A 25,673-nucleotide genomic window follows, 5' to 3' on the forward strand; every position below is an offset into this window, starting at 1 on the left:
TAGGTCGTGTTGGTTTCAGAATTCTGTTTCTATTGTTTCTGCTGTCAGAGGAGCTCGGTTCAATCTGCGTTGCTGTCATCAAACAATGCATTGCTGTCTAGTAACAGGATAGCAACGGAATTACTGCCACCAGATATAAATGTAGATATAAGTATTATGCTACTGAAAAGCAGTATAAAATACCAGAAACAGATCGTGTGGCTACTTTGGGCCCAAATCACAGTTGGTCTCATTCCCTTTGCTATCGGCAAGAACCCTGTAGGTACCCCCTACCATAGAGGAATTGCATTGTGCAGCGACGTACCTGGTACCAAGTCGAGGTACAAACAGCACCTGTCACTCATGTTTTAGGCGGCAGAACCCAGCATATTATTGGGTGGTCTATTTTGATCTTAGCTGTTGAGGACACCGCTCGCCATACTTGCCTTTCTACATAGGAGAAAATTATAAGTTGTTGTTCAAAGAAGAAACTTGCAGGTTTGCAGAGCCGGCAGCTCCACAGTACAAATTAGTGACAGCTGTTTCACGCTAGCGTGAAACAGCTGTCACTAATTTGTACTGTGGAGCTGCCGGCTCTGCAAACCTGCAAGTCTGTTGGATGGTGTTGCAGTTTTAATAAACGGAGATATTTTTCTCATCTCATCTGGGTGAGCGCCATCTTCTGTTTCTACATTTATGGACTTCACAGCAACTGGTTAAAGGGTGCCTGCGCGACGAACCGGCAAAAGGATGTGCGTAAACCAGCCGTCATTCACGTAGCCTAGGACTTAACTCGGCATGATGCGATTAGGAGACAAAATGTCGGAGATTCCATAGACATTTTGACTTGTAATCGCATCATGTCGGGCCAAGTCTTCAGCTTCAAGAATGCCGTCCGGTTGACACACATTCGCTGTGACAGGCACTTTTTAAAATTCCTTTTTCTTTATGGCCTTCAACAAAGAAATAGAAAAAAAACAATGGTATGTGTGGAAAAATGTGTGGTGCTGCCCTGGGGAAATATCACAGACACATTGGTGCAAGCAAGAAAAATACTTTATTTCTCTTCACACAGTGAGACACAGCACTCTTGGTGGTCATATTCACTTTAGGTAGTCTAAGCATAATGGTTACAGTCTCTAGCAGAGGTAAGACAACTTGATGGGTAAATCCATTTGAACAGTTGCAGCAATTTATATGGGCAGTCAATAAATAAATGGATATGCCATAGAGACATTTTAATAGTTTTTATTGGTGTATCCAGACCCCGACTGATCACATGACACATAATGTAAGTCTACGGAGCAATCCTAGTCTCATAGACATAGAGCAGAAAGAGAAGCGTGGCAGCACACGTCACTCCCTGTTCGTTCTCCTCTTCTCGATTGGGGTCTGAACACGACTAATAAAAACTTATTAGTATCAACAGCCTCTCTATAAGAGAATCTGACACCTTGTTCACCCGCACTAAACCCAATATACAGGGTTATAGTGCGGTTAACAGCTTTACAAAGAGGGGGTCACTTATTTAAATCCGTTGCATATATGGCTCGTTCTTTTTTTTTTTTTTTTATATACATTGTCGGTATTTTCCCAGACTATTTCTCAGTGTTTAATAAACTCCCCCTAAATGTTAGTCCCACATCAGGCATTAACCCCTTAATCAGCCCATTTTGGCCTTAAGGGGCCTTCTAAAATCATAACTCTTTTATATTTTCATCCACAGACTAGTATGAGGGCTTGTTTTTTGCGCGACCAGTTGTCCTTTGTAATGACATCACTCACTATATCATAAAATGTATGGCGCAACCAAAAAACACTATTTTTGTGGGGAAATTAAAAAGAAAAACGCAATTTTGCTAATTTTGGAAGGTTTCGTTTTCACGCCGAACAATTTATGGTAAAAATGACGTGTGTTCTTTATTTTGAGGGTCAATACGATTAAAATGATACCCATTATTACATACTTTTCTTTTATTGTTGTGCTTAAAAAAAATCACAAACTTTTTAACCAAATTAGTACGTTTATAATCCCTTTATTTTGATGACCTCTAACTTTTTATTTTTCTGTATAAGCGGCGGTATGAGGGCTCATTTTTTGCGCCATGATCTGTACTTTTTTTTTGATACCACATTTGCATATAAAAAGCTTTTAATACATTTTTTATAATTTTTTTTTTAATAAAATGTATTTAAAAAAGTAGCAATTTTGGACTTTTTTTTTTTTCGTTCACGCCGTTAACCGTACGGGATCATTAACATTTTAATTTAATAGTTCGGACATTTACGCACGCGGCGATAACAAATATGTCTATAAAATTTATTTTTTACGCTTTTTGGGGGTAAAATAGGAAAAAACGGACGTTTTACTTTTTTATTGGGGGAGGGGATTTTTCACTTTTTTTTTACTTTTACATTTTTTTTATTTTTTTTTACACTTGAATAGTCCCCATAGGGGACTATTCATAGCAATACCATGATTGCTAATACTGATCTGTTCTATGTATAGGACATAGAACAGATCAGTGTTTTCGGTGATCTTCTGCTCTGGTCTGCTCGATCACAGACCAGAGCAGGAGACGCCGGGAGCCGGAAGGAGGAAGGTGAGGGGACCTCCGTGCGGCGTTCTGAATGATCGGATCCCCGCAGCAGCGCTGCGGGCGATCCGATCATTCATTGAAATCGCGCACTGCCGCAGATGCCGGGATCTGTATTGATCCCGGAACCTGAGGGATTAATGGCGGATGCCCGCGAGATCGCGGGCGTCGGCCATTGCCGGCGGGTCCCTGGCTGCGATCAGCAGCCGGGATCAGCCGCGCATGACACGGGCATCGCTCCGATGCCCGCGGTTATGCACAGGACGTAAATGTACGTCCTGGTGCGTTAAGTACCACCACACCAGGACGTACATTTACGTCCTGCGTCCTTAAGGGGTTAAAGAGGTACTCCGCCCCCAGACATCTTATCCCCTATCCAAAAATGTCTGATCTCTCCTGCAGCACCCCCTGTCATCTAGTGCACAGAGTGAGCTTGGCTCTGTGACTGATGACTGGCGAGGCAGTGACGTCACGGTCCCACCCCCTCGTGATATCACGCCCCATGGCGGCCATCTCGTTCCCTCCCATAGACTTGCATTAAGCGGGCGGGGTTTAACAACATGACGGGGTGGGGCTGTGACATCACGATCCTGCGGCCCCTGCATTGCCAGTCATCAGGCTCGTTCCATGCACCAGATGACAGGGGTGCTGCAGGAGAGATTGCGGGGGTTCCCAGCGGCGGGACCCCATTGATCAGACATCCTATCCTTTGGATAGGGGATAAGATGTCTAGGGGCGGAGTATCCCCAGTATTCTGACTTCAGGAGCCTACTATACAAATAGGCTGTACGACTATGTTTTACGAAGTAGTGTCACTCGCGTATTCTTTTTGTACAGAGTGTTGGTTTAACAGGATATTCAGTGATACTTACATGTATATTTAAGCTATTAAAAATATTGTATCTCTTTGCTTGTCATTAATATAACTTTTTGGGTTTTTTCATCTTATCATTTGGTCTCTTTGGAAAGTAAACTCCAGTGGGACTAATAGAGTCCGTCAGTCATTGCTTCAGTCTTTCTTGTTTACTCTCCTAATCACATTTGCCTTTGGTTAATGTTTAATGCAGATTTTCCCACATTGTCCTTTAACCCGTGTTGCTCAAATATATTGCGTAGTTCTTTATGACAGAAAATTTCTGGAAGATGAAAGGGTTGTGCGACTTTATTAGCTTTGTTTACAGTCTATGTAAAATCCACCTCACTGCTAAAGTCAAACACCGGCCTTATTGTTATCATACTGAAGACTGCATAGGTAATACTGAAGGAAAATATAATGCACCCAGATAGAAATGACGCACTCAAAGAATTTTTGGCCATGAAAGCGGGCGCATCATTAGACTGAGAGAAGCCGGACGGTGGTTTTGATGTATTGCCACCTTCTAAGCCATTCTGACCAAGCTAATAGGAGATGCAGTATTTATGTGAGGACAGGCACAATGGACGAACAGACTCTGTACAGCCCAGACATATCATCAGTAGAGAGGGTCATTTAATCCACCAACAAGCATGATCAGCTCCCACAGTTAATTGTACACACCCTTGTCTCTACTATTTCCAGGTGCCTAGCTGTAGAAAATTTGGCATCATGGTGCCCATTATGTGTCCTGCAAATAACAGCCAGTCACCATCCCCTTTTCAGTAGTGTTGAGAACGAAAAACCTGGACTGCTAGGTCTAGTGATGAATCCAGGTTCTGTTTGGGATCTGATGACGGTCTAGTTGGAGTATGGAGGCCTTGTAGTGAGCACATCAATCCTGCCTTTGCTGTGGATTGACACACTGACCCCTGTTGGTGTGATCATTTGGGGAGCTATCACATACAAGTCAGTCACCCATAGTAGTGATATGATGGACACTAACAGCTCAACAACATGTGCAGGACATCATGGAGCCACGTGTCGCCACTCATGGCTTCCAGCTGGTATTTTTCAGCAGGATTATGCTCACCCACACAGAAAGGGTTTACCAGAAATGTCTCCACTAAATTGCAACACCTCCCTGGCCTGCCAATCGAGAATTTATGGGACCAGCTGGGTCCTCAGCTTTGGCAACCTACGAGTGTGCAAGATCTCCAGGCCCAACTGTAACATCTGCGGGAAAATATGCCGCAGGATGCCGTATATACCTCCATGTCCAACAGTATCTTATCTGGTATCCAGGCCAGTGGTGGACCAACATGGTACTAGAGCCACTGTTCAGTTTTACAGTTTTTCTTAATAAATTTCTCCTTTCGCTCTAATATTGTAATCGCTTCCATATGTCATCATTACATTCACACACATAAAGTTCTATTCTATTCCAACAATTCTTGATGTGTATTTTTTTCATCAATGATTATACACTGCTCAAAAAAATAAAGGGAACACTAAGATAACACATCCTAGATCTGAATGAATGAACTAGTCATATGAAATACTTTCGTCTTTACATAGTAGAATGAGCTGACAACAAAGTCACACAAAAATTATCAATGTAAATCAAATTTATCAACCCATGGAGGTCTGGATATGGAGTCACACTCAAAATCAGGTGGAAAACCCCACTACAGGCTGATCCAACTTTATGTAATGTCCTTAAAACCAGTCACAATGAGGCTCAGTAGTGTGTGTGGCCTCCATGTGCCCATATGACCTCCCTACAACTCCTGGGCATGCTCCTGATGAGGTGGCGGATGGTCTCCTGAGTGATGTCCTCCCAGACCTTGATTAAATCATCCGCCAACTCCTGGACAGTCTGTGGTGCAACGTGGCATTGGTGGATGGAGCGATACATGATGTCCCAGATGTGCTCAATCGGATTCAGGTCTGGGGAACGGGCGGCCAGTCCATAGCATCAATGCCTTCCTCTTGCAGGAACTGTTGACATACTCCAGCCACATGAGGGCTAGCATTGTCTTGCATTAGGAGGAACTCGGCATCTGCAGACTCACAAAGTCACATTTGTCACATGTGCTCAGTGTGAACTCGCTTTTATCTGTGAAGAGCACAGGGCGCCAGTGTCGAATTTGCCAATCTTGGTGTTCTCTGGCAAATGCCAAACATCCTGCACGGTGTTGGGCTGTAAGCACAACCACCACCTGTGGACGTCGGGCCCTCATGCCACCCTCATGGAGTCTCTTTCTGACCGTTTGAGTGGACACATGCACATTTGTGGCCTGCTGGAGGTCATTTTGCAGGGCTCTGCCAGTGCTCCTCCTGCTCCTCCATGCACAAAGGTGGAGGTAGCGGTCCTGCTGCTGGGTTGTTGCCCTCCTACGGCCTCCTGATGTACTGGCCTGTCTACTGGTAGAGCATCCATGCTCTGGGCACTACGCTGACAGACACAGAAAACCTTCTTGCCACAGCTCACATTGATGTGCCATCCTGGATGATCTGCACTACCTGAGCCACTTGTGTGGGTTGTAGACTCCGTCTCATGCTACCACTAGAGTGAAAGCACCACCAGCATTCAAAAGTGACCAAAACATCAGCCAGGAAGCAGAGGAACTGAGAAGTGGTCACCACCTACAGAACCACTCCTTTATTGGGGTTGTTTTGATAATTGCCTATAATTTCCACCTGTTGTCTGTTCCATTTGCACAACAGCATGTGAAATTGATTGTTAATCATTGTTGTTTCCTGAGTGGACAGTGTGATTTCACAGAAGTGGGATTGACTTGGAGTTACATTGTGTTGTTTAAGTGTTCTCTTTATTTTTTCGAGCAGTGTATATTGTACTCCATTAATCTAAGTACGTATTGCTTCTACAGTGTTCCCTCAATGCACATCACTCCATCTCCTCTTTCAGTATGTGTTTGTAGAGTTCAAGGAAACCGGAGAACTTGGAGGAAACCCAAGATAACATGGAGAGAACATACAAACTCAATGCAGATCTTGCCCTTGGTTGAACACCCATTACTGCAATGCAACAGTTCTTAATACTGAGACATTGTGTTGTCTGACCAGCAAACAATTATAGCACTATAGAAATTAACTGAATGCAGTTTGGTTGACCAACATTGAGTTATAAAATGGTCAAAGGAAACCTTTAATCCTTTATTGCCGAATGTGGCATATGGTTAATGATGTCCCTCAGTCTGTTTGTAATGGGGGGATCTGGTTCTGGAAGAAGAGTTAATTTCTCCTGAGTTTGGCTGATGTGTCCTTCTCAGGTGGGTTATATATATACAGCCAGTCTGTTACTCCTTGCCTGTGTTTGAGTTCTTTCTGCATTAGCTCCTGAATTGCACCTTGTCTAGTCTATCCTATGTCTGTGTATTGTGACCCTTTTGCTAAGTCACCCATCTATTCTTTTTTTTTACATTTTTGGAATGCAAGCTCTCTAGGTTTGGATTTGGCGTGTTGGATTACTCTTTTACTGTTTGTTTATCGCCTGTTTTTTAGATCTTGTTCTATGTCTGTTAACCCATTGTGTCCTGACCCTGTCTCTGACTTTTGGGCAGTGTTTGTTTATTGTATTGGACTTTACGCCTTGCACTGTAGTAGAAAAGAGTCTGTCATTGTAGTTGGGGCCATCCTACTAAGGAGGTGGGCACTCCAAAAGGCAGAGACATTGGTCTTGGTAAGCTCAGGGCTGCATTTTTCCCTTAAGAAAAAACAACATGATCCAGCACTTGATCCAGCTTTATTGTCTGATCCTCTTTAAAAACAGCATGGAACCACTTCAACACTTCACAAAGTCTGACACATCTTGACGCATTTCGAGCGCATGTGCTCTTTGTCTAAAGATACAATCAATGGTTTCTAACACATAGAAATAGGTGGTTCCACAGGTGAAACAAATGCATTAAAATAACACACCGCTTAGTAGGCAAGCAGCCCTATAGTAAGTTAAAACCAGAGAAACATATACAAACAATCAAGTTACCAAATTTTGTTGAGATTTCAGATATAAAATATATATTATGATTCCCACCAGACGGAATGAACAGGAAAAAATACATAAGACATGAGTAGATTCAAAAAGGGAGGAAAACACATTGTGCTGTCCATTGCAATTGTAATGCATAAGAAGAACAATAACGCAGGACAAATAGCGCAATGTGAATTGAACCCATAGAAAAAATCACAATATGTATAAACAAATGATACTCATGGATGGATTGAATTAGACACACTGTGCTGTCCATTGAAGATATACAGCAGGACAAATAGCACAATGTGAATTGAACTGATGGATGGAAGAAATGATGGCATATGCAATACACATAAACAAAAAATAGAGAAAATAGATATTTTATATCTGAAATCTCAACGGAATTTTGTTACTTGATTGTTTGTATATGTTTCTCTGGTTTTAACTTACTATAGGGCTGCTTGCCTACTAAGCAGTGTGTTATTTTAATGCATTTGTTTCATATGTGGAACTACCTATTTCTATGTGTTAGAAACCATTGATTGTATCTTTTGACAAAGAGCGCATGCGCTCGAAACGCGTCAAGATGTGTCAGACTGTGTTGAAGTTGTTCCATGCTGTTTTTAAAGAGGATCCAACAATAAAGCTGCAGTTTCTTCAAGTTCTGGATCATTTAGTATTTTCTAATCGGTTGGACACAGTCACTTGAATTTTCAAATCTGATTTTAAATCTGATTTTTTTTAAATGATTATTGGTTTCATTATTTAGTTTCATGGTGTTTGAGCTTAATACTCATGTAAGGAAACCTGGTATGTTAAAGGGATTTTTAGACATTGACTGGAAATCCTATGACTATAATGTGAACCCTCGCGTGATATCTCTAAAGAATTGTTGCACAGGTCGGCAGTAGATGTTGTGTTCTTACAATGAATAGGTGTAAGCTGTTGGTGAAACCTCATTTCACTAAGAATGGTTTATTTGTTTTCATATTACAGTTGGGCAAACAACACTGAAGATTTAATGTGTTATTCTATTCAATACATTTAGTCGTGTTTGATATACGTAAGAGAACACATGAGCTATAAAAATGGAACTGAGCTGTAGTGGGTGGAAGGTTAATGCGCCTTGCTGTTCTGAAATAAAAAAGGAACTTTCACTCACATGTCTAAAGCAGACTGTAAGAAACGCACTTGGCCCGTTCCTGCTTCGTGTCAGACCGACTCCAGGTGCCGGCAGCCCACATTATGCTGAGGACCTGGACCTTCTGCTTGGCGCAGAATTGCTAGTCACTGTGGAACAAAGCCGGCTTAGTCAATGAGGTGCCGCTGCTGATTGGCTTGGCGCACACACAGCGGGAGCGGGAGATTCAAATGGGCATCTTCTCTTCTCAGATGTCTGTGATTGTGGTTCAGTCTCATCACCAGTGTTCCTGTTTCTCTGTCCCTGTTTCCTGTATTACTGATCTGACCTTTGCCTGCTCCCTGACTGCTCTATTGCCTGTTGACTTTGTACTACACTCCGCAAATATAATATAAATAACCCTTAAAGGGGTACTCTGGTGAAAACCTTTTTTCTTTTAAATCAACTGGTGGCAGAAAGTTAAACATATTTGTAAATTACTTCTTTTAAAAAATCTTAATCCTTCCAGTACTTATTAGCTGCTGAATGCTACAGAGGAAATTCCTTTCTTTTTGGAACACTGATGACATCACGAGCACAGTGCTCTCTGCTGACATCTCTGTCCATTTTAGCAACCATGCATAGCAGATGCATAGCAGATGTCTGCTATGGGCAGCATGGTGGCTCAGTGGTTAGCACTGCTGCCGTGCAGTGCTGGGGACTTGGGTTCAAATCCCACTAAGGACAACAATAAATCATTTATTATTATTATAATAACGTCAGCAGAGAGAACTGTGCTCGTGATGTCATCAGATAGCGTTCTGAAAAGAAAAGAATTTCCTCTGTAGTATTCAGCAGCTAATAAGTACAGGAAGGATTAAGATTTTTTAATAGAAGTAATTTACAAATATGTTTAACTTTCTGCCACCAGTTGATTTAAAAGAAAAAAGGTTTTCACCGGAGTACCCCTTTAACAATCTGCCTGGTGTTCCCCTTGTTTACTGTGTACTGCCCAACATCAGTGTCTGACCTCACAAATGCTCTTCTGTTTGAATGGGCAAAAATTCCCACAGACACCTTCAAAATCATGCAGAAATTCTTCCCAGAAGAGTGAAGACTGTGATGTTTTCAGAGGAGAAGGGACCAACTGCGTTGGATACCAGTGATTTGGAGTAAGATGTAAAAGTTCCTGTAAACTTAAAGGGTAGGTGTCCCAATACTTTTGTCCACATAGTGTATTTTTACAGTAGTAGGCTGGGTTCACACTACATTTTCAGCCTCTCATTCATTTGAATGAGCCAATAGTGACTCCGGTCGGCTCATTTTTGCCCTGTATCCGGTTTTGTGGCCCGATCTAAAACCGTGTGCTGTCCTCAAAACATAGTGTGAACCCAGCCTTAGAGAAGGTGGAAGACATGGTACTGTTTATGTTTTTATTGGGCAGTGTCTATAGAAGCATTCTCTGGCTTAGGATGTTTCTGTAGGAAATGTAATGGGCACTGTTTGCCTGCACTGGCACTTTTACTTGGCATCGCTCCTGTGGGTACGTGTAATGGGGTGCACTGCCTGGCTGGTGCAAAAAGTGTAAGGTGATTATTTGAAGCATGTGCTTCATCTACAGTATGAATGATGCCCATTCTTAAATGTTGGCTTTTATGGTCAGAATATGCAAGAAAAGTGAACGCATGTTCCTGACCAAATAAAGCTAAAAGGTATAAATCAATTGATAGGTCCAAAAACCATGTTACCAACAGACCACGCCCAGAGCTCAATTTGTCATGATATACGGTAATTAATTTGTCTTTGAGTGCATATTATAAATAGTGTTTAAGAACATTATACAACTCATGTTACACCATTAGGACAGTAGGTATAAAACATTGAGCCAAATATCAAAATTTACACTTAGTCACTTAGTTGCTGCCCACAAAAGGTATTGAAACCGTAAAACCACAAAATGTGAAAAACAAAAAATTGGGGCTGTCCTGATGGGAAAAAATTCATAAAGAGTAATTTGGCTTCCCCCGTTGCATATGTTAAGGTTTGCAGAGACGATACACATGAGGAAGCATGACGCCACCCCATGTGGGTGTAAAAAAAAGTTCCTAGTTCACCACACACTTATTAATGTGTAGGAGAGAGTAAGCGAAGTCTTGGCTCGATCTGTGAATATCCTGGCATTTCATCATGTAAATGATTCCTCACGTCTCCTGGAGCGCCTCAGGACATCCAGGGATAATAATCATCTATCTGCCATGATGTAATCCAGCGCTGATGACATTTTGGAAAGGACAAGGAAAGATGTTAAATGTCCTGTTTATCTTGCTATATATAGAGATTTATTCATATTTCTCACCTTCCCATTGGAGCATCCCTCTCCTTCATGGCACACCATATCAAACATGTCTATTGTGGAAAAACACTGTTAAAGGGGGAAAAGGGGAACTCCAGCTTGTAAAAACATATCCCCTATCCTGTGCTATCCTATCCTGAGGGATAAGTGTGTGATCGATGGGGCGGGTGTCTGTTCCGGGCAGCCAGGACCCCCCATAATCTCCTAAAATGAGGTCTGATTTACATCCCTGAGCGCTCCAGACCCCGGATTCCGAGACAAACTGGTCACCAACAGCCTGCTTAGTTGATCACCGGCTGCTGCGATGTCCCGCCTCAGTCAGTGATTAGATGAGCAAGCGGTCGATCCCTTGACCAGTTCGTTTAGGAGACCGCAGGGGGTCCAGTAATCAGACCCCCAGCGATCTGACACTTTTGCTCTAGCCAAAAGATAGGGGATACATTTTTACAAACTGGAATTCCCCTTTAAAGTTTTGTTGGCACCTAGGCTAAAATTATAGATGTATATGTAGCAAGGGTGACAGGTGATGACTAGAAACTTTCTTAGAATCCATAAGCCAATAATTGCAGTGTAGCTAGGGTATTAATCTTCTAAAGAGGTCCGCTGACATTAATGGAGTGTCCTTGATCTAACAATGGTGATATATAGTCACAGTAACACCCGGACTCAAGGCATCCCAGCAGAACAATGCCCAGCACATCACACTGCCTCCACCAGCTTGTCTTCTTCCCATAGTGCATTCTGGTACCATCTCTTCACCAGCTCCCAGATGTCCACATGGAGTAAAATTAAATGTGATTAATCAGACCAGGCCACCATCTTCCATTGCTCCATGGTCCAGTTCTGATGCTATTGTACTCATTGTTGGTTGACAGGTGACAGTATGGGTGTCAGACCTATCCATGGAAGCTATGACACACTGTGTGTTCTGACTCCTACATGAAAAGTGTTTTCCAGAACTTGAATATTCATGGCCTATCTTAAAGGGGTACTCAGCCCCTAGACACCTTATCCCCTATCCAAAGGATAGGATATAAGGTGTCTGTTTGTTTGCGGGCGTCCGGCCGCTGGGACCTCCCATGATCTCAAGGCCGGCACCATAGTGATCTGAACACGGAAGCTTGAAGCTTCCGTGTTTGTTACGTCACACCACACCCCCTCCATTGATGTTTATGGGAGGGGGCATGACGGCTGGAGGGGGCATGGCTGACGTAATGTCACAAACACGGAAGCCCCAAGCTTCCGTGTTCAGAACACTGCGGTGCCGCCCCAGAGATAGCAGGTGGGGGGGGGGGGGGGGCAGACCCCTGCGATCAGACATCTCCTGCCCTATCCTTTGGAATAATATGTCTAGGGGCAGAGTACCCCTTTAAGAATTAGCCATCAAGATCAAATTGGTGGAAGTTCAATTTCTGACATTATCACTGAAAAGCTGATTAAAGGGGCCATAGCACTCCCACAAGCTCTGTGGCTGCTTCAGTGTTTACCAGGTACAACTCTGTACATGGGACTGAGTTGCAGTACCAGGCACATTTCCTATAAACTATATGTTTAGTTGTTCCTGGTCAAAGCTCTACAGTTTCTTCCATCAGATGATTGATGGGGGTGCAGGGAGTCAGACTCCCACCAATCTGATACTGATGGCCTATCCTGTCCTTCCATGTGCCATTTTGGGTAGGTAGTACCCACTACCTTCTGTGGACACCCCACAAGACCTGCTGTTTTCGAGATAAAATGACCTTAATATTTACATCACAATTTGTCGCTGGTCACTCAGATCCCTACACTTGCCCATTTTCTTGCTTTAAACACTTTAAACCTAAACATAATGAGGGAGATTTATCAAGGGATTTAGAGGTATTTTTTTTTTTTTTGCTTACAAAATTTATCAAGTGCGAAAGTGACACGTAGGAAAAAAAAAAAAAGTCGCAAACCCCCTTCAAAAAGTCGAAAGGGTAAGCCAGGTCAGAAATAAAGGTAAAGGTTCAGCTCACCATTAGCAGCATGCAGACCCAGATCACAATGAACTCAGCACACCCTCCAGCGGAAGCCACGGATTAAGCAAGGGCCGTGATCCCAGGTACAACAGATGAGCACAAGAGTAAGGAAAATCCGGCTCCCAAAACTGGATAAAAGTTCGTAGCTTTAATGTATCATATTAAAATCCAACATAGAAAGAAAAATGGTGGCTAAAAGCACAAACGAAACGCACCAACGTGTTTCGACTTGTTAACAAGTCTTAATCATGGTTAAGACTTGTTAACAAGTCGAAACGCGTTGGTGCGTTTGGTTTGTGCTTTTAGCCACCATTTTTCTTTCTATGTTGGATTTTAATATGATACATTAAAGCTACAAACTTTTATCCAGTTTTGGGAGCCGGATTTTCCTTACTCTTGTAAGCCAGGTCAGACCTGGCTTACAAAACTTACTTTAGACAGCATTTTTTAAAAGTTGCACAAAAAGTTGCGACTTTTTGTGCAACTTTTTGCGAAACTCTGCTCCCTGGCCACTTGCCGCATCTACCTCCTGTTTGCTAGCTGTTGCAACTACAACTCCCAGCATGTCCTCATTGTACGGGCATGCAGGGAGTTGTAGTTGAACCAGCTAACGGGCCGGTGATAGATGCGGGCAGGTGACTGGGGAGCAGAGCCAAAAATATGAAAGTACAGCACTGTAATTTCATATTTCCCGCTCTGAGTCGTGATCACGGCTCCGGGTGGGAAATATGGAATTACAGTGCTGTACTCCCCGGCCACCTGCCCGCATCTATCACTGTCCCGCTAAATGGTTCAACTACAGCTCCCAGCATGTCCTCACTGTAAGAGCATGCTGGGAGTTGTAGTCTTGCAACAGCTAGCCGGCACCACCTACTAGCTGTTGCAAGATTACAACTACCAGCATGCCCTTCCAGTGTGGACATGCTGGGAGTTGTATTTGCAACAGCTAGCAGGCAGGTGGGAGATGTGGGCAGGTGTCCGGGGAACCATTTTAACACCAGGGTGTCTCCAGCTGTTGCTAAACTACAACACCCATCATTGGAGTTTTAGTTTAGAAACAGGGTGCCTCCAGCCGTTGCTAAACAACAACTCCCATCATTGGAGTTGTAGTTTAAAAACAGGGTGCCTACAGCTGTTGCTAAATTACAAATCCCATCATGGGAGTTGTAAATTAGGAACAGCAGGACTCCAGCTGTTGCTTATCTGGAGGCTTGTTGTTGTTAAGTTACAACTCTCATCATTCATGATCATGATGGGGGTGGTGGGCGTAGTTTAGCAACAGCTGGAGGCTCCCTGTTTGGAAACACTGCTTTATGGGCGTTATCCCCAGGGGAGAGTGCCATAAATGTACTAACCAATTTTTTGTGGTTTTTTTTCTTTTCATTTCAGATCTGTGTATGCAGAGGACTACTTCGGATTTGGTGGACTACGACAATGACCCGCTTTTTTGTTTTTTTTACTATTAATAAAATGGTTAATGAGGGCTTGTGGGAGAGAGTTTCTTGGAATAAAAGTTTTTAAAACGTGTTGTGTTTTTTTATTTACTTTACAGGCTTAGTAGTGGAAGCTGTCTTATAGTCGGAGTCCATTACTAAGCCAGGGCCTAGCGTTAGCCCCAATTACAACTAGCACTTACCCCCAATTATTACCCTGGTACCAAACGCCACAGAGGTGCCAGGATGAGCCAGTACCAAAAGGCTGGAAAATTAAAAAATGGAACTCCTGGGCCTAGGCGGTAACAAGCTGGTGTTATTTAGGCTGGGGAGGGCCAGTAACAATGGTCCTAACCCACCCTGGTAAATTCAGGCTGTTGCTGCTTGGTTGGTATCTGGCTGAAATTGAAAACACGGGGAACCCTATGCTTTTTTTTCATAAATAATTAAATAATAATTTTAAAAAAATGTGTGTGGTTCCCCCTATTTGTATTCTCCAGATACCAACCAAGCAAAAACAGCCTGATGTTACCAGGGTGGGAGAGGACCATTGTTACTGGCCTCCTCAGCCTAAATAACACCAGTCTGTTACCACTTAGGCCTAGGAGCACCATTTTTGATGCTCCAGGCCTGTTGTTACCAGCTCTTCCCAGCACCCCTGTGGCAGTGGGTACAGTGGTAATAATTGGGGGTTAGCGCTAGCTGTTTTTGTGGCTAAAGCTAAGCCCTGGGTTAGTAATGGACTCCACCTTTAAGATGGCTTCCACTACTAAGCATGTGAAGGAAATAAAAAATAAAATAAAAAACACAACACATTTAAGCCCTCCCAAATATACCTTAAGGACCCGGACATTTTTTGAACATCTGACCACTGTCACTTCAAGCATTAATAACTCTGGGATGCTTTTACCTTTCATTCTGATTCCGAGATCTTTTTTTCGTGACATATTCTACTTTATGTTAGTGGTAAAATTGTGTCCATACTTGTATCATTTCTTGGTGAAAAATTCCAAAATTTGATGAAAAAATTGAAAATGTTGCATTTTTTTTCACTTTGAAGCTCTCTGCTTATAAGGAAAATGGATATTCCAAATAAATTATACATTGATTCACATACACAATGGGGGATATTTATCAAAGCTGTTTATGTCCCGCATCAATATAGACAAAACTACAGAGGGTTAGGCTGGTCTATTGTGCGCCTAATTTATCAAAAGTTGCACTGCGCTTGATAAATTCTGCACACAGACTTTGGGATCTATGCTTTAGACTGTATTTAAACCTGCTCCAGCATGGTCTGACATTTCGGCGTACTTTCAGCCGATGCGACTTGTCGCTGAAAAGTCGCTTTTGATAAATTCAGCACCAATGCATTTTCCAATGCATTTCCGTCTAAAATAGACTAGAATGCATCATGTTCTAAAAATCCTCGAGAGCAAAAGTCGCAAAAAAGTCGCCCATATTTAGACTTTCTGTGCGACAAATTAAGACAGGAAAAACCTGTCTAAATCCTTTGATAAATATCCTCCAATGTGTCTACTTTATGTTTGCATCGTAAAGTTAACATGTTTTTACTTTTGGAAGACATCAGAGGGCTTCAAAGTTCAACAGTTCAGTTTTGAAGTTCATTTGAAGGGCCTTCATATTAGAAATACACCACAAATGACCCAATTATAAAAACTGCACCCCTCAAAGTATCCAAAATGACATCCAGTGAGTGTGTTAACCCTTTAGTTGTTTCACAGAAATAGCAGCAAAGTGAAGGAGAAAATTAAAAATCTTCATTTTTTACACTCGCATGTTCTTGTAGACCCAGTTTTTGAATTTTTACAAGTGGTAATAGGGGGAAAAGCCCCCCCAAATTTGTCACCCAATTTCTCTCGAGTAAGGAAATACCTCATGTGTATGTCAAGTGTTCGGCGGACGCAGTAGAGTGCTCAGAAGGGAAGGAGCGACAATGGGATTTTGGGGAGTGAGTTTTGCTGAAATGGTTTTTGGGGGGCATGTCAAATTTAGAAAGCCCCTATGGTGCCAGAACAGCAGAAAACCCCACATGGCATACCATTTTGGAAACTACACCCCTCAACGCATGTAACAAGGGGTCCAGTTAGCCTTCACACACCACAGTTGTTTGACAACTTTTCGTTAAAATCGGATGTGTAAATGAAAATAAAAAAATGCTTCACTAAAGTGCAGTTTTTTCCCCAAATTTACCATTTTTACAAAGGGTAATGGGAGAAAATGCCCCCCAAAATTTGTAACCCCATCTCTTCTGAGTATGGAAATACCCCATGTTAGGACGTAAAATGCTCTGCAGGCATACTACAATGCTCAGAAGAGGAGGAGTCACATTTGGCTTTTTGAAAGCAAATTTTGCTGAAATGGTTTTTGGGGGGCATTTCGCATTTAGGAAGCCCCTGTGGTGCCAGAACAGCAAAATAAATACCCACATGGCATACCGTTTTGGAAACTACACCCCTTAAGGAACATAACAAGGGGTACAGTGAGCCTTAACTACCCACAGGTGTTTGACAATGTTTTGTTAAAGTTGGATGTGTAAATGAAAAAAAATTTTTTTTTTTTACTAAAATGCTTTCCCCCCCCTAAATTTTACATTTTTACAAGGGGTAATAGGAGAAAATGACCCCCAAAATTTGTAACCCCATTTCTTCTGAGTATGGAAATACCCCATGTGTGGACGTCAAATGCTCTGCTGGCGAACTACAATGCTCAGAAGAGGAGGAGCGCTATTGAGCTTTTGGGAAGAGAATTTGTTTGGAATGGTAGTCAGGGGCCATGTGCATTTACAAAGCCCCCCGTGGTGCCAGAGCAGTGGACCCCCCACATGTGACCCCATTTTGGAAACTATACCCCTCAAAGAACTTAATAAGGAGTGCAGTGAGTATTTACACCCCACTGACGTTTGACAGATCTTTTGAACAGTGGGCTGTGCAAATGAAAATTTAAATTTTTCTTTTTCACGGACCACTGTTCCAAAAATCTGTCAGACACCTGTGGGGCATAAATGATCACTGTACCCCTTATTACATTACATGAGGGGTGTAGTTTCCTAAATGGGGTCACATGTGGGGGTGTCCATTGTCCTGGCACTATGGGGGCTTTGTAAGCACACGTGGCCTTCAATTCCGGACACATTTTCTCTTCAAAATCCCAATGGCACTTTACATTTACATATGGGGTATGTTCTTACTCAGAAGAAATAGGGTTACAAATTTTGGGGGACTTTTTTCCTATTTTCCCTTGTTAAAATGAAAAATTTAGGGTAACACCAGCATTTTAGTGAAAATTTTTTTTTTTTTTCATTTTCCCATCCAACTTTAATGAAAATTCATCAAACACCTGTGGGGTGTTCAGGCTCATTATACCCCTTGTTACATTCCGTGAGGGGTGTAGTTTCCAAAATGGGGTCACATGTCGGTATTTATTTTTTTGCGTTTATGTCAGAACCGCTGTAAAATCAGCCACCCCTGTGCAAATCACCAATTTAGGCCTCAAATGTACATAGTGCACTCTCACTCCTGAGCTTTGTTGTGCGTCCGCAGAGCATTTTACGCCCACATATGGGGTATTTCCGTACTCAGGAGAAATTGCGTTACAAATTTTGGGGGTCTTTTTTTCCTTTTATCGCTTTTGAAAATAAAAAGTATGGGGCAACAACAGCATGTTAGTGTAAAAAAATAAAAAAAATTTACACTAACAAGCTGATGTAGCCCCCAACTTTTCCTTTTCATAAGGGGTAAAAGGAGAAAAAGCCCCCCAAAATTTTCTGTTCAATTTCTCCCGAGTACGGAAATACCCCATATGTGACCCTAAACTGTTTCCTTGAAATACGACAGGGCTCCGAAGTGAGAGAGCGCCATGCGCATTTGAGGACTAAATTAGGGATTGCATAGGGGTGGACATAGGGGTATTCTACACCAGTGATTCCCAAACAGGGTGCCTCCAGCTGTTGCAAAACTCCCAGCATGCCTGGACAGTCAGTGGTTGTCCAGAAATGCTGGGAGTTGTTGTTTTGCAACAGCTGGAGGCTCCGTTTTGGAAACGCTGCTGTACAATACGTTTTTCATTTTTATTGGGGGAGGGGGGGGTGTATATGTTGTGTTTTACTCTTTATTATGTGTTAGTGTAGTGTTTTTAGGGTACATTCACACTGGCGTGTTACAGTGAGTTTGCCACTAGGAGTTTGCGCTGCGGCAAAAAATTTGCCACAGACCAAACTTGAAGCAGGAAATTTACTGTAAACCTGTCCGTGTGAATGTACCCTGTACATTCACATGAGGGGGCAAACCTCCAGCTGTTTCAAAACTACAACTCCCAGCATTACTGACAGACCGTGCGTGCTGGGACTGGGAGTTGTACTTTTGCAACAGCTGGAGGCACACTGGTTGGAAAACCTTCAGTTAGGTTCTGTTACCTAACTCAGTATTTTCCAACCAGTGTGCCTCCAGCTGTTGCAAAACTACAACTCCCAGCATGTGCTGATCACAGAAGGGCATGCTGGGAGATGTAGTTATGCAACAGCTGGAGGTATGCAACTACAACTCCCAGCATGCCGAGACAGCTGTTTGCTGTCTGGGCATGCTGGGATTTGCAGTTTTGCAGCATCTGGAGGGATACAGTTTATAGACCACTGTACAGTGATCTCCAAACTGTGGACCTCCAGATGTTGCAAAACTACAAATCCCAGCATGCCCAGACAGCTATGTAGGCATGCTAGGAGTTGTAGTTTTGCAAGATCTGGAGGGATATAGTTTAGAAACTACTGCATAGTGGTCTCAAACTGTAGCCCTCCATCTGTTGCAAAACTACATATTCCAGCATGCCCAAATAGCTGTCTGGGCATGCTGGGAGTTGTAGTTTTGCAACATCTGGAGGGCTAGAGTTTAGAGACCACTGTACAGTGGTCTCAGACTGTAGCCCTCCAGATCAACTTACCGGCTTCTGTAGGATCCAGGGAGCCGTCCTCTTCTGCAGCACGTCATCGCCGCCCACCGATCACCGTCGCCCGCTGCCTCCGGACCGGTAAGTGGACTTTGGTGTTCGGTCCCCTTTGTTTCCCCATTCTGCCCCACCTATTGTGGGTGGGCAGAACGGGGAAAACGAAAGTTAACCCCCCGCCCCCGATCTGCTATTGGTCGTCGCATCTGACGACCAATAGCAGGGGTAGCACCTCTGCTACCTCACTCCTATCCCTTCAGGGGGATCGTAGGTGTCTTAGACAACCGCGATCTCCCTTATATTCCGGGTCACCATAGACCCGTATGACCTGGAATAGGCGCAAATCGCAAGTGTGAATTCACTTGCGATTTGCGCCGATCGCCGACATGGGGGGGTCTGATGACTCCCCCTGGGCATTTGCGCGGGGTGACTGCTGATCGATATCAGCAGTCACCCCGGTCCGGTATGGATACACCCTGGGTCCTTAAGTACCAGGACGTCAAGGCGTATCCATACCCCCTAGGTCCTTAAGTGGTTAAAAAACTTTTATTCCAAAAAAACACTCCCCCCCACAAGCCCTCATTAACCATTTTATTAATATTAAACACAAAAAAAAAAACACTGGTCATCCTAGTCCAACGAACCCAAAGTAGTCCTCTACATACATGGATCTGAAATGAAAAGAAAAAAACATAAAACGGGTTAGTAAATTTAGGGGGGGGGGGGGGGGAAGTGACCAAAAAAGTGTAATAAACACATATACATTTTTTTTCTTGTGTGCTAAAAAAAAATGGCATTCCAAAGTGATTTATTGTTTTTTGCTTATGTGAGCCAAATTTATCAACCCCTTGTGATAGTATGATAAATGTGGTGGCCCAGTACAGGAGGTGTTACCCTGTGCTCCTGCTGTCCTGTCAGCAGCCTCCTTCAGTGTCCCCAAGGCCCCTGCACTTGTTTCTCCATTGTAAATATATTTTACCATGTAAAGTGTTATAAAATGTAATGTTAAGAGTTATACCATGTGACATGTCATGTGATTGTTACCCAGTAGGTACCAGTGACCAGGTGATCCCAAGAGTGACCTATGGGCTCCCTGCTAGTCTCCCCCATATAAGCCCTGGGTGGAGCTTCTCTCTCTTCTGCTGAGGTCCAGTGCAGTCTTGTCTAGTGTGTGTGTCCAGAGTGTTGGAGACCTCAAAGTCCAGTCCTGCAGTCACCATCAATTCAAGTAACATAAAGTCACAGCTTTATGAGTCAAGTCAAGTCAGTCCCTGTCATCTGTCAAGTCAGCGTGGTCTGCATTCAATTGTCCAGTCCTACTACAAGTCCCAGCAAGGTCTCTACGTCACTGGTCACCTCCTTGGGCCCTGGCTGAACTGTATAGACATCCCAACTGTCTATCCTCAGTAAAGCTACTGTTGTCTGGAACATGGCGTCGGAGTCTTTATTGCCCCAGTGCCTAGCCCAGGATCCAGCGGTATACCTTCAGGTGGTTTTAGACTAAACCACGCCCTGGCGTCACGAATACAAGGGGTTAATGCCATCTGAACCTAGGGTAACAACATCTGCCCTCATCACACACCCCGCCACCACAATAAATATGTCACACATAAGCAATACCAAAGCAAAAAAAAAAAAAAAAGCACCAAAGAAATTGCTTATCAAAGCAACAATGATAAATGTCCCCTAATACTGTATATACAGGATCACATGTCACTCTAGGACATTACTATCTTGCAATCTCCAGTAGTGTCATCACTGCACTGGAATTTAAGGAAGTGTCTATTTTTAGAACAGCTATTAATATATTAGGCAAAGGTTGTTTCTAGCTCCTAGATTCTCAACCTATTATCCTTGTTCTCCAAGGAGGGTACATGCCAAGTCCCTAGGGGAAACTCCAGCAGATCTTACTCCATAGCCCTGGGAGTGTGGTGACCTTATTTGTTTTAGTGGGAAGTACTTGATTTAGAAATGTTGAAAACCACAGTTAAAGCAGTACTCCACCCCTAGACATCTTATCCCCTATCCAAAGGAGATGTCTGATCGCGGGGGTCCCGCCGCTGGGGACCCCCGGAATATAGCATGCGGCACCCACCTGTTACTGCTCCGGAAGCGCTGGAGGGTCTGGCTCCCAACCACGGGAACGGAAGATCGTGACATCACAACTCCGCCCCCGTGTGATATTTCGTGAATATATTGACGAACATTCATCATATATTCGGTAAATTCGCATATTCGTAATATTCGCGTTTTATTTTCGCATATGCGAAAAGTTTGCGTATGCGAAAAATTAACATATGCGAAAATTAGCATATCAAAAATTACCAAGAGGCAAAATTTGCATATGTGAAAATTCGCTCACCAGTCTCACACAGTAGTATTAGAGCCTTCTTTACACCACACAAGCTGGAAGCAGAGAGGGATGATCACTGTGATGTGTACTGGGAAAAAAAAATGAATATTCCTAATTACAAATATATAGTGCTATATTCGCGAATTCGCGAATAAAATACGTATTGCAAATATTTGCGAGCAACACTATGTTTTAGCCGTGAATAAAGTTAAACCTGGTGATTAGCACTGTTAAAATTGACGTCCCTACACCCTGTATATTCCTTAGTCTTTATTAGCCAGCAGTGTGTGCTAAGGTGGGGCCTACAGGCCCTTCCACTCTACATGATCTCCAAAGAAGTGCCCCATGTAATTGGGTACCTCTTTGTGGTAGTTTCTGTCAACTCTACTACCTTATACTATATAGAGAAGTGTCTACAGACTTAACTCCTCTCTATGGTGGGGCCAACAGGTGCCTCCACCATATGTGCACAGTAAGATGCCTGTAATTTGGCCTCTTATTAGTGGTGGGGCCTAAAGGCTCTTCCACCTGTGCACTTGTTCCATGCCAATAGTAGGTATTCCAATAATTAGTACACTGGGTATATGGGACAAGATTAAAACAAGAAAAGATTGCCCACCTCTACATGTTCCGGTGTCACCACACCATCTCAGGAGGATATATGAGGCAAACCTGGGTTTTTTGTGTGTGTTTTTTAGTAGCTGATTTTGTCATTTTCTGTCTATGTGGCTACGTAAATTGGATCAGTTTTGTTTTCCAAATGTGAGAACAGATGGCTTCACAATAGAGGACTGTAACAGGATTAGGATGCCGCAAGGCCGGATGAAGTACTATTGGGTGTTGGCAGTATTAAGTCTGTTAAGGGCGGGAGTGGCTGGTCACACAATATGCATATGTAGAAAAAAGACCAGCTCACCGCCCTGTTATGTCTTTGAATTGAAGAAACTTCTGTGGTTACTTGGAAGCACGGAACCGATGGCCAAGCCGCATACTTGGTATGAACAGGAACAAAAAATTGGTGAAAATTCCAGCTTCCAAAAATAAGATGAAAGTCCAAAATGTATTTCACATAATTAAAATTGATGAAAAAATGAAAACCAAAAAGGTAGTTTTAAAAGCATAGCAAAAACGCTGACACGTTTCGAACCATCATGGTTCTTAGTCATGGCACGTGCCATGACTAAGAACCATGATGGTTCAAAACGCGTCGGCGTTTCTGCTATGCTTTTAAAACCATCTTTTTGGTTTTAATTTTTTCATCAATTTTAATTATGTGAAATACATTTTGGACTTTTATCTTATTTTTGGGAGCTGGATTTTCACAAATTTTTTGTTCCTGGTCACACAATATACCGTAAGTCCTACTAACTGCATATGACATCTTTAGAAGTAAAAAAACACCACCAGGGCCTGGCTGCTGCACTAAATCCTGGCAGATTTCCCTTCTGTGCAACCCTAAGGTGCATTGGCATTCAGAGGCGCCCACTGGCTATGCCCTCAGACCACTCTGTGCGGTGGCAGCTTGTGCTCTGAGGATGCTTCCTCCCAGCAGTGTCGTGTATGACAGAGAATACTGTCATATGTCATGATCACATTCTATCACTTTCTCCCAGCTGGGGCTGATCCTGATATAATGGGAGATGAAAGACAATGGCTCACATGTTGTGGATTCAGGCGGGATTGGACACACACATTGCAGGAGTCAATGGGAGCTTCAGGATTGGACCACCCTCCGCAGTGCCTGTGGGTCAATGAGAGTGCTTCTCTTTGCCCATATAAATCCATTATACAGTAATACATTATTTCTTCTGTACGGCAGCATAACCAGCAATAAAAAAATTGGTAACAACTCATACATGAGGTGTCATGGCAGCCATACGTGTTACCTGGCTTTTGCCAGGGCAGATATAGCTAAGGTGTGTGCAAGTAGAAATTTTTATAACAAAATAATAATTTTGTAAAACAGTGTTATCCAACCAGCGTGCCTCCAGCTGTTGCAAAACTACAACTCCCAGCATGCCCGGACAGCCTTCGGCTGTCCGGGCATGCTGGGAGTTGTAGTTTTGCAACAGCTGGAGGCACCCTGCTTGGAAAAAAGCGTAGGTAAGAAATAGATTCAATCTATTTGAAAATTATCTTTTCTTCTTGTATCATTTATTTGGTTCTTGTGAACATTCTGTCTTTACATCTTCAACAGGAAGGAACAGCTACGTATTCTTTACCCCAACATACGTGCCACTCCACATTCATTGACCTATTTATTGTGTCTGTGGTGTAACAATGGTGCAAGTTTTAGCTCAATTCTTTTTATTTTATTTAGGCTTCTGGTGTCGTGGTTCAATCTCTCAGGGACCTCACATGACCAAAAATGCTGACTTTAATTTTTTTTTTTTTAATATTAAGTTAAACATTTAGAATACATTTAAAGGAGCAATGCAATATATAATAATAATAATAAATAAATAAAAATTATATTTAATATATACGATTCCGAATATAATGCATATCATGCTGTGCTCAGGCCTTGTTCATTGTATGGTTCTAAGTGGCCATCTTTACCAGTATCACATATCACTATCTTATCTAGCTTGAATCACAAGACATGGGACAAAGCTTTCTGAACTTTTTATGTTGGTGACCCCTTTTTAGACATATTTAGTTTGGTGCTGGTACTGGTGGTGGATCCGCTGTACCAGAGAGGTGATGACGTGGGCCGTACCGGGGGAACGGAGTCTAAGGGATTACTGGTTTTCACCAGAGCCCGCCGCAAAGTGGGATGGACTTGCTGCAGGGGTAACCCCCAGGTCGTTCCACCCGGTAGCGACTCAACCTCTCTGGTAGCTGAAATAGGCATGGTACAGAAGGGTCAGGCAGAGGCGTAGTCAGACGTAGCAAAGGTCAGAGCAGGCAGCAACGGTGCACAGGCGGTAGTCGTTAGCAACGGGTTGGGCAACAGGCAGGGAATACACTATAAATGCTTTTTCTAGGGCACTATGGCAACAAGGATCCGGCAAGGGCAGGAAGGGGCTGGACGGATTTATAATTTGGCGATAAAATTAACACCTTTAGCCAGGCACCAATCATTGGTGCGCTGGCCCTTTAAACTTCATGCAGCCAGCGTGCGCGCACCCTAGAGAGCAGGGACGCGCGCACCGGGACACATGGCCGGCGTACACCGGAGCGGAGAGAGGTAAGTGAGACTGGGCTGCGGATCGTGTGCGGGGACGAGCCACCACGCGACCCGTATCCCCGCCGCGGGACCCAGGAACACTGCGCCCCCGGTCAGGGTGAAGGACAGTGGCGTGCAAGGGAGCAGTAGAGGGCGAGCACTCCGTTCCAGAGGCAGAGACCGGAGCGCTCGTCATGACAGTACCCCCCCCCCCCTTTGGCCTCCCCCTCTTTTTGGTACCCAGGAACCTGAGGATAAGGTTGCGGTCCAAGATGTTCTCCTCCGCAACCCTCCCAGTCAACTAGGAAAAACCTTCTCCCCCTGACCAGCTTAGAGGCCAGTATCTCCCGAACGGAGAAAACATCACAAGGCTTGTAGTAGGGAGAGACGCTCTCGCGCCAGATGGAAGCAAAGTCCCTCACAAGGTCGTCCACTGCAGGTACACCGGAGGAGGAGGACAAGGGTAGAGGCGGCTGAGGATGACGGCCGTAAACCACGAAGAAGGGGGACTTGTTGGTAGCAGAAGAATCCTTATGGTTATAAGAGAATTCTGCCCACGGGAGGAGGTCGACCCAGTCATCATGGCGGGAGGAGATGAAGTGACGAAGATAGTCGCCCAAAATTTTGTTCACTCGCTCCACTTGGCCGTTGGTTTGGGGGTGATAAGACGAGGAAAAGTCCAACTAGATTTTAAGTTGTCCACAGAGGGCCCTCCAGAATTTGGACACAAATTGTACCCTTCTGTCGGACACAATATGCGAGGGTAGCCCAAGCAGATGGAAGATATTCTGTAAGAAATGTTTAGCCAACAGTGGCACAGATGGTAAGGCTGGCAATGGGATAAAGTGCGCCATCTTAGA

Source organism: Hyla sarda, chromosome 3 (assembly GCF_029499605.1).
Source record: "Hyla sarda isolate aHylSar1 chromosome 3, aHylSar1.hap1, whole genome shotgun sequence".
In the NCBI taxonomy this organism is placed as follows: Eukaryota; Metazoa; Chordata; class Amphibia; order Anura; family Hylidae; genus Hyla; species Hyla sarda.